Here is a 9,732-nt window from a genome sequence, read left to right on the forward strand (position 1 = left end):
TTGGCTTATCGGTAAGGTAATTGCCGATACCAATAATGCCCAAAATCGTGATTATCGGCCGATAATATCGGTCATACCGATAATCGGTCGATCCTTAATCTGTAGTGTCCCTGGACTAGGATTGCAAGGTATCTGTACTGTTCTAGAGGGCACTCAGCTTGTTTTGTATGTGTATGTTACTCACTAGGTCATGCAGATTCTTTACATGTCTTTTTAATGTGTCTAGCTTCTGTATTTGGCTACAAATCCCTCTGCTCTGCTTGCTCACTTATTCTGAAATCCACCGCTCAGGAAGGGGCATGTCCGAGGAAAGCACTGAGCCTGCCCTCACCATGCATTCACTTCCTCCCTGAGTCTGCTGTGCAGTGCTGGGTCTCTTCATCCAATCACTGCAGGCTGCTCTGTAACCCCCTCCTCTCTGTTTTCATGCTACATGTCACATCCAGCGCTCCGGCTAGACACGCTGGCCGTGAGCGCTTCCCTGCCTTCTCTTCCCCAGCCAGCGGGGCTGGGATTTGCATCGCCTCTGCTCTCTGCTGCTTCCTTCTCTGGTCTCGCAGCTCCGGTGCACGTGCCCCAGCCTCCTAGGCTGGCCGCGCGTGCCGGAGCTGTAAGATTTAAAGGGCCAGTGTGCCCATAATTATGTGTTACACCTACACCTCTGTTATAAATACCTGCACCTCCCACATACCCCTGCCGGATCTTTGTTGCCCTAGTGCCAAGTGAAAGCATATTCTGTGTTGCCATGCCGTGTTCCAGACCCTTTAATTCCATGACCTGACCATGCTCCTAGCCGCCTGCCTTTAGACCTTCTGCTTTGTTTCTGACTACGCACCTGTGCTGCCAGCCCTGACCTCCTGTTATCCAGACCACGTCTTGCTTAATACCTCTTGTACCTCGCATCACCTCAGCCGCCTGTGTGGTTGAGTCGTGCCAGGGGTAGCTACCTGGGTGCCGCCTGCCGCAGCAAGACCATCCCGCTTTGCGGCAGGCTCTGGTGAAAACCAGCCGCACCTTAAACTCCACTCTCTGGTGCAGCCCACGTCATCTGCCACACATTTCCAGTGGATCCACTACCTTCAGAGTGTCCTGCCAACTGCTGTGAGTCTTTACACTACAGTCTAATAGGACAGGAGTGAGCACAGAGGAGTGCTAGTCCCGTCTTCACTTCCTGGACTTTGTCCCTGCCTGTGCTTCCAATGGGACAAAGATGATGATGCAGCCGGACAGGATTATATTCTGGATGGTATGGGGACCCCTTGTGGTCTTTTTTCATAAGCCATGATTTCTATAAAAAGGATATACAATTTTATAAAGTATATTAGAAAGGTACATTTTTTGCCAAGATGTGCAACATAGAAAACGTTTTTAAAACTGATAGTGCCCACAGCCAATGGCTGTCCGGACATGCTGGGAGTTGTAGTTTTGCAACATCTGGAGGCACACTGGTTGGGAAACACTGATGTAGATAATGGTGTCATAATAACTAAATACTATCTTTGTCTACAAACCGTTTTGGAAAATGAGTTTTGGCAAAAAGGTTAATATTTCTTACAAGCTTCAGGGAACGACCGTTGCGTCTTCCATCCAGTCGCTGCCAAGTTTAGCCTAGTAGAGGCCTCGAGAGATCCCCAATCTCTTTAATGAACCATAGGAGCTTTGTGCTCTCCATTATGGTCCCACAGTGGTAAATCTCTATAGATTTCTATGACTAGATGGAACTTTTTATAGCCAAGAGAATTGTTGTTATCATACAGTGATTCCCTAGCGCAAAGTGAAATGTCATGGCCTCAGCGGAGCGCAACTCTGTCTCATAACGTTTGTGTGTTCTTTAGTTTAAATATTGAAAGTGGTTAGTTATAGTATTGGCTTTATGTATATACTAAGGCCCCATTTACACAGGCTGATATTTGGGGGGGAAAAATGTTACTTTTATACAAAAATCTAGTTTTGTTCTATAAAGTTGATCGATTTGCATGAAAGGCAGAAAATTTATCCTAAAAAAGTACTCTCGGCATCACCATACCCTATTGTTATTCTGATCAGATAATAGGATTAAAAATTATGCATTGATTTACCTATTATTTAATTTAAAAAGAAAGCTTAAAAAGAGAGTTACTCACCTCATGCCCTAGTGCTGCTATGTCAACACCCAGAAAAATGCCAGCTCAGTCATTACCCGCCTTAGTCAATGATTAGCTGCCATGGCATTTCCTGAGACGGGATCGGGAAGGGGAGATCAGTGGTGACCTGGTACCATAAGTATTGAAATGGCAGCAGAGGAGGTGATTGATAAAGAAGTGTAAGTTTGAGGGTTCAAACTTAAAATAAATAAACATACTCACCGCTACTGCCATTCTATTGGCCCTGGTGCTCTCTGTTTCTTCCTGCTTTCGATGATGTGCCAACCCTACTCATATTCCAAGATTCCCATTGCTGCTCTTTCTGTATTGAAAGCAGAAAGTGGTGGAGAGCACTGGGGACCTAGAGCTGTTGCACTGAAAGTGTCATGGAATCTGGGAGTTTGCCTTATTTTTGTTTGTTTGCTTTAAATGGGCACTCTCATTAACATTAATTATTGCTATTGGACTCCTTATGGTAAATAAAAAAAAATCTTTCTAATGTATTTTTGTTTAAAATATTTTTTTTTTAGTTTTCTATGTTTTATTTGTGTTTAAAAAAGCTGCCACTAGGTGTCTCCCTACTTGTCCAGAGCACAATGCCCCCCCATCTCTTGCATAGACTTTGGACTCCTGCTGACCTGGCAGAAGTCCAAAATCAGGAAATGTTGAGGGGGTATGTGCAGCCTTAGCCAATCATAGCTCATTTCCCACACTGAACTGCTCTGGGTTGTGAGTAGCAGAGTGAGGGAGGAAGTTCTCCCCTGTATGGCTGCAGATGATGTCACGCCTGCTGGGGAACGCCCCTTCCCAGTCTGTGAATCTGACTGAGACTGAGCAGAAAATACAGAGCAATATCAAGGTAGAAAACTAACAAATATTAAATATAAAGGCAGGGGATGGATTATCATGATGGGGGCAGTGAACTGGGAGGATTATGACATATAACAAGATCAGGAGAGGTACTCTTTAATACTCTAATTTTATATACACTGGTCCCCCAAGTTAAAAAAATGGATTGGCTCCAGGATGACCATTGTAGGTTGAAACCATTGTATATTGACACCATAACTCTATGGAAACCTGGGAATTGGTTCTGAAGCCCCAAAATGTCATCCAAAAATAGGAAAAAATGAGGATTTAAGAAAAATAAGTAGATAACTAATACAGATAAAGCAAATCCTTACATATAAAAGTAAGAAAGATCTGCTGGGAGCTGTAATCACTGTCTATGTAGAGGACAGGAGCTTCTTCAGGGTACTGTACAGTACACAGTGTCCTAAAAAAGTAACATGAAGCCGCCCCCATCTGGTGTCCAAAGGAGCAGCTAACCCTGGCACAGGTAAAGAGTACAGAATATGTAATACCTCCCTGTACTGTAGGGGACGCTAGCAGACACCAGTCAGTGCATCCACTTCAGGAATACTGGGGAATGTCCATTCTGATTCTGATTTGTTTGATCTCCCAGCCATTGACACGTTTCACAGAAATAGTCTGTCCGTAGTATTGTATGTTGTGCATGGTTTTAGGTTACAATGGTCCAGAAAAGACCGAAAATATTGTAACCTGAGGCCATTGTAGGTTGAGGGAGTACATATATATTGTACTGTATTATATATATATATACACACACACACACACACACACACACACTATATATATATATATATATATATATATAAAATTATCAAATTAGCTGAGACAATTACCCAATTGCCATGAGTACTAGAGGGTGTTAAAAGCACTGAACATGTCCGGGAGAGGACTCCTCAAACAAGGCTCAATATCCATATACCGTATTTATCGGCGTATAACACGCACTTTTTAGGCTAAAATTTTTAGCCTAAAGTCTATGTGCGTGTTATTCCCCCCAAAAAACCCTAGGAAAGACAGGGGGAGAGAGGCCGACACTGCCCGCTTCTCTCCCCCTGCCTTTCCTGGGGTCTAGAGCCCTGCTGCCGGCCCTTCTCTCCCCCTGGCTTTCGGCGCCGCTGCCCGTTCTGTCCCCCTGACTATCGGTACCGGCGCCCCATTGCCGGCGCCGATAGCCAGGGGGAGAGAAGCGGCGCCGACAGCCAGGGGGAGAGAAGGGGAAGCGGCACCCATTGCCGGCGCCGCTGCCCCGTTGCCTCCCCCCATCCCCGGTGGCATAATTACCTGTTGCCAGGGTCGGGTCCGCGCTGCTGCAGGCCTCCGGCGTGCGTCCCCTGCGTCGTTGCTATGCGCGGCGCATGACGTCATGCGCCGCGCCATGCAGCGCATAGCAACGACGCAGGGGACGCGCGCCGGAGGCCTGCAGCAGCGCGGACCCGACCCCGGCAACAGGTAATTATGCCACCGGGGATGGGGGGAGGCAACGGGGCAGCGGCGCCGGCCCCCTGGCTATCGGCGCCGGTATCGATAGTCAGGGGGACAGAACGGGCAGCGGCGCCGATAGCCAAGGGGAGAGAAGGGCCGGCAGCAGGGCTCTAGACCCCAGGAAAGGCAGGGGGAGAGAAGCGGGCAGTGACGGCCTCTCTCCCCCTGCCTTTCCTGGGGGTGTATCGGGGTATACACGCGCACACACGCACCCTCATTTTACCATGGATATTTGGGTAAAAAACTTTTTTTACCCAAATATTCTTGGTAAAATGAGGGTGCGTGTTATAGGCCGGTGCGTGGTATACCCCGATAAATACGGTACTTGGTTGACCATAAACTACTTGGGCAATGTTATCATGGTGTCTTTATAGGAAATAATCTCCCATCTGTCTGTCTCAGGAACTGTCCACAACAGGAACAAATCCCTAAAGCAAACCTTTCCTGCTTCGGACAGTTCCTGAGACAGACAGAGGTGTCAGCAAAGAGCACAGTTGTAATCCAATTTCCCTCGAGTAAGCAAATCCCTCATATGTGGATCTAAAGTGCTCTGCGGAATCACTAAAGGGCTCACGAGGGAAGGAGCAACTTTGGGATTTTGGAGAAAATTTTTTGCAGAAATGGTTTTTGGGGGCATGTCGCATTTAGGAAGCCCCCATGTTGCCAGAACAGCAAAAAAAAAAAAACCCCATATGTGGATGTAAAGTGATCTGCGGGCACACTACAGGTCTCAGAAGAGAAGTAGCGTCATTGGGCTTTTCGAGAGATAATTTGGCTGGAATTGAAGTCGGGGGCCATGTGCATTTACAAGCTCCCATGGTGCCAGAACAAAGAACCCGTCCCCCCCACATTTGCCATCATTTTGGAAACTACATCCCTAAAGAAACGTAACAGGTGGTACAGTGAGTATTTACACCTCACAGGTATTTGGAACAGTGGGCCGTAAATATGAAAAATTTGTTAGTTTTTTTTCACTAAAATGCTGGTGTTACCCCAATTTTTTCATTTTGACAAGGGGTAATAGAAGGAAATGTCCCCCAAAATGTGTGACCCCATTTACTACAGGAAAGAAATTTTGCTGAAATGGTTTTTGGGGGCATGTCGCATTTAGGATTCCCAATGGTGCCAGAACAGCAAAAAACAAAAACAAATGGCACACTATTTGGGAAACTACATCCCGCATGGAATGTAACAAGGGGTGCAGTGAGCATTTACACCCCACTGGTGTTTGACAGATTTTTTGAGCAGTGGGCTGTGCATATGAAAAATTTGATTTTTCATTTTCAGGGACCACTGTTCCAAAAATCTGTGGGGTGTAAATGCTCACGGCACCCCTTGCTGTGTTCTTTGAGGTGTTTCCAAAATGGGGTCACATGGGTGTTTTTTTTTTGTGTTTATGTAAGAACCGTGGCCATTCCAATGCAAATCACCAATTTAGTCCTCAAATGTACATAGTGCGCTCTCACTCCTGAGCCCTTTTGTGCGCCTGCAGAGCATTTTACACCCACATATGGGGTATTTCCATACTCGGGAGAAATTGCGTTACAAATTTTGGGGTCTTTTTCTTCTTTTACCACTTGTGAAAATGAAATGCGCAAACCTCCAGCTATTCCAAAAGTAAAACTGCCAGCAAAAAGTTGTAGTTATGCCCAAGTTGTCCCGACCGACTAATCACGGCGATCGTTAGGTGCCACCTCTGCCACCTCACTCCTGCTGGCCAAGGGTGATTGATGATGTCCCGGACAGCTCCAATCACCCTTTTTTTCCTGGTCGCCCAAGAAAGCCCTGATTCGCCGGTCAGAATTGACAGAATTGAAGGCTTAGGACCCCACCAGGCATTATACACTGGCTGGGATAAGGCCTTCAGTGGCATAAAAAGGGCAAACTATAAAAGTGTAGTTAGTGGTCCAAGTGCCGAGGGATTTGTTTGGCTTTGTTTTTGGTTGGTTATCCTGCAACCTAGTAAACCTGGCGAGGAGCCAGTTCTTCACAAGGCAGCTGCTGTGATGTGGTTACTCCTGCATAGGAAACGTGTCCTGTATCAAGTTGGGACGATCCCTGAGCTAAAACCTGAAGTATAATCTCACAGGGGCACAAGATTCATTAATATCTATATATTTACCTCTGGGAATTATTTTTGGTAAAATCTCATCCTTTAAAGGGGCACTCTGCCCCTAGACATCTTATTCCCTATCCAAAGGATAGGGGATAAGATGTCTGATCGAGTCGGGGCCCGCCGGCGTTCGTTTAGAGCATCGGGTTCAGCTACGGAGGCTCGTGACATCAAACCACGCCCCCTCAATGCAAGTCTATAGGAGGGGGCGGGACAGCTGTTACACCCCCTTCCCATAGACGTGCATTGAGGGGGCATGGTCACATTCACGAGCCTCTGCCCCGCATCGCCAGTCATCCGGCACGGAGCAAAGTTTGTTCCGTGCACCGGATGTCTTGGGTGCCGCAGTCAAGATCGCGGGGGGTCCCCAGCGGCTGGACGCCCGCGATCAGACCTCTTATCCCCTATCCTTTGTATAGTGGATAAGATGTTTAAGGGCGGAGTACCCTTTTAACAATACAAAGGTTTTACCAAAAGGAAAGCTCTGCAGTGAATACAGTATTGGGCATAAGAATTCACCCCCTAGGACTTTTTGCTAATTTTGCTACTGTTAACACTTAGACACCTTTGCCTACAATTACAATTGCAAGTCTATTAGGGTATCTTTCTACCAGCTTTGTCAATTCTTCTTGGTAAAAAAAACATAAAAGGTTAAACTCAGTCAGATTTGACAGCAATTGGCAAGCCTTACCTTTGAAATCCCCTTGCCATAGATGTCTAAAGCTTAGAATATTTTTTTCATAACCTAACTCTGCTCTGTACTTCTCCACAACTTTATCCCTGACCTGTTTGGTGAGCTCCTTGGTCTTCATGCTGCCATTTGTTTAAGAATGCTCTCTAACAAACTCTGAGGCCTTCATAAAACAGGTGCATTTGTACTGAGATTAAATTGCAGACAGGTGGATTCTCTTTACTAATGTGACTAGCCAGATGTTACGGTTAAATAAGCAGGATTTTAGAAAGATCCATTGACACTATTCTGCAGAAAAACACTGTATTGGATAAGTGTTAGCTGAACCTGACAACATTTTAGCTACTGTCTAATGTGTATGGTGAGCTTGAATGAGGTCAGAATTTCCCAATTTTTTTTAAATACAGTGGTCCCTCAACATACGATGGTAATCCGTCCCAAACGGACCATCGTTTGTTGAAACCATCGCATGTTGAGGGATCCGTACAATGAAAAGTATAGGACAGTGGTCTACAACCTGCGGACCTCCAGATGTTGCAAAACTACAACACCCAGCATGTCCGGACAGCCGTTGGCTGTCCGGGCATGCTGGGTGTTGTAGTTTTGCAACATCTGGAGGTCCGCAGGTTGTAGACCACTGTTAGAGGAAGTTGTACTCCCCTGTCCCCGCCGCTCCGGACCGTCACCGCTCGTCACCGCTGCCCTGGATGTCACCCTCCATCGCTGTCGCCGTGTCCCCGGGGTGTCCCCGACGCTCCGGCAAGGCCTCTGCTTCCCCGGCATCCGCGCTCTCTGTCGCCCACCATCACGTCGCTACGCACGCCGCTCCTATTGGATGACGGGACGGCGCGTGCGCAGCGACGTGATGACGACGATGGAGAGCGCCAACAATGCAGGGGATCCCGAAGAGGACGCGCCGGAGCCCCGAGGACCGGTAAGAGACATCACCGGAGCTCACGGGGCACCGTAAGCGGCTATCCGGTGGCAGCTGAAGCAGTCTGCGCTGCCGGATAGCCGTTTATGCGATGGCCCCGACATACAAAAGCATCGTATTTTGATGCTGCCTTCAACATGCGATGGGCTCTGAGAGGCCATCGCATGTTGAAATTATCGTAGGGGCCATCGTAGGTCGAGGGGTCACTGTACTCTGACAATACTGAACCAACATGGGGTTACTGGGAGATGTGAGGGCAGAGCCAGAAGAAAGGCTTGTGTTCCTTAGCTGTTCCTTGTATGACCATCAAACCAATGAACATTCCATTTCACCCTCTTGGGAACCCTGCAATGGCTTTGTATTTTTCAAAATAACTAAATATAAACACCATGCTCAGATCCCAGTGGAAGAGTTCCCATATCAATGCTTTGCCTGTATCATTATCATTTGAGATCATTTTAATACATTTAATTTCACTAATTGTAATTATTCCCAAGTCAAGAAGATACCATGTGCGATTGTTATAATGAGGGAACATTAAACATCAGCTATTTATACCTAAGCAAACGATACAGATGGATCACGGCTTCAAATCAAGTCATCATTTTGGGACACGTATGTTTAAGAATAACATCTATTTCCTCAAGCAATTTGAAAAGCTTTATCATTCGTACGGCAGCATGAGGACACCTTTGTGTATCATCAAACTACTAAAAAGGAAAACTGATATCGATATATTGAGATTATATTATGTGTTCTCCAGAGGATAAATGTGCGGAAAAGGTAATTCCATAATCAGACATTTTTCCTGATTGCCGTTAAAGGTCATGGACACTTTTGAAAGTTTACTACATAGGTCTTTATTAAAAAAAACATTTTTTGCTTAGTTTCTCTTCTATTGCCTTCTTGTTTTCTCATTTAGTGTTGGCTGCTCATTCACTGTGAAGTCCATCAGAGGAACATTCTATGGGATCCCTAAGAGCGATTGTCGGAGAAATAAGTCAATGTTTTTTTGTGTATTAGGGCCAGCGATCAGCTTATGAACAAGTAAACACTCATTTGTCAGCTTATAACGTCAAATTGCCTTGTTAAAAGTTCAGCAGTCACATGTCTCCCCATGTAATAGGGATGTGTTGCTGTTGAATGGCTCATGTGGTACTCTTTGCATATTGGGTACTCCAGTGGAAAACTATTTTTTTTTTATCTACTGGTGCCAGAAATTTTAACAGATTTGTAAATTACTTCTATTAAAAAATCTTAATCCTTCCAGTACTTATCAGCTGCTGTATACTACAAAGGAAGTTCTTTTCTTTTTGAATTTTCTTCCTGTCTGACCACAGTGCTCTCTGCTGACACCTCTGTCTATTTTAGGAACTGTCCAGAGCAGGAGAGGTTTGCTATGGGGATTTGCTTGTACTCTGGACAGCTCCTAAAATGGACAGAGGTGTCAGCAGAGAGCACTGTGGTCAGACAGAAAGGAAATTTAAAAAGAAAAGAACTTCCTGTGGAGCATACA

This window comes from Hyla sarda, chromosome 9 (assembly GCF_029499605.1).
Source record: "Hyla sarda isolate aHylSar1 chromosome 9, aHylSar1.hap1, whole genome shotgun sequence".
Lineage (NCBI taxonomy): Eukaryota > Metazoa > Chordata > Amphibia > Anura > Hylidae > Hyla > Hyla sarda.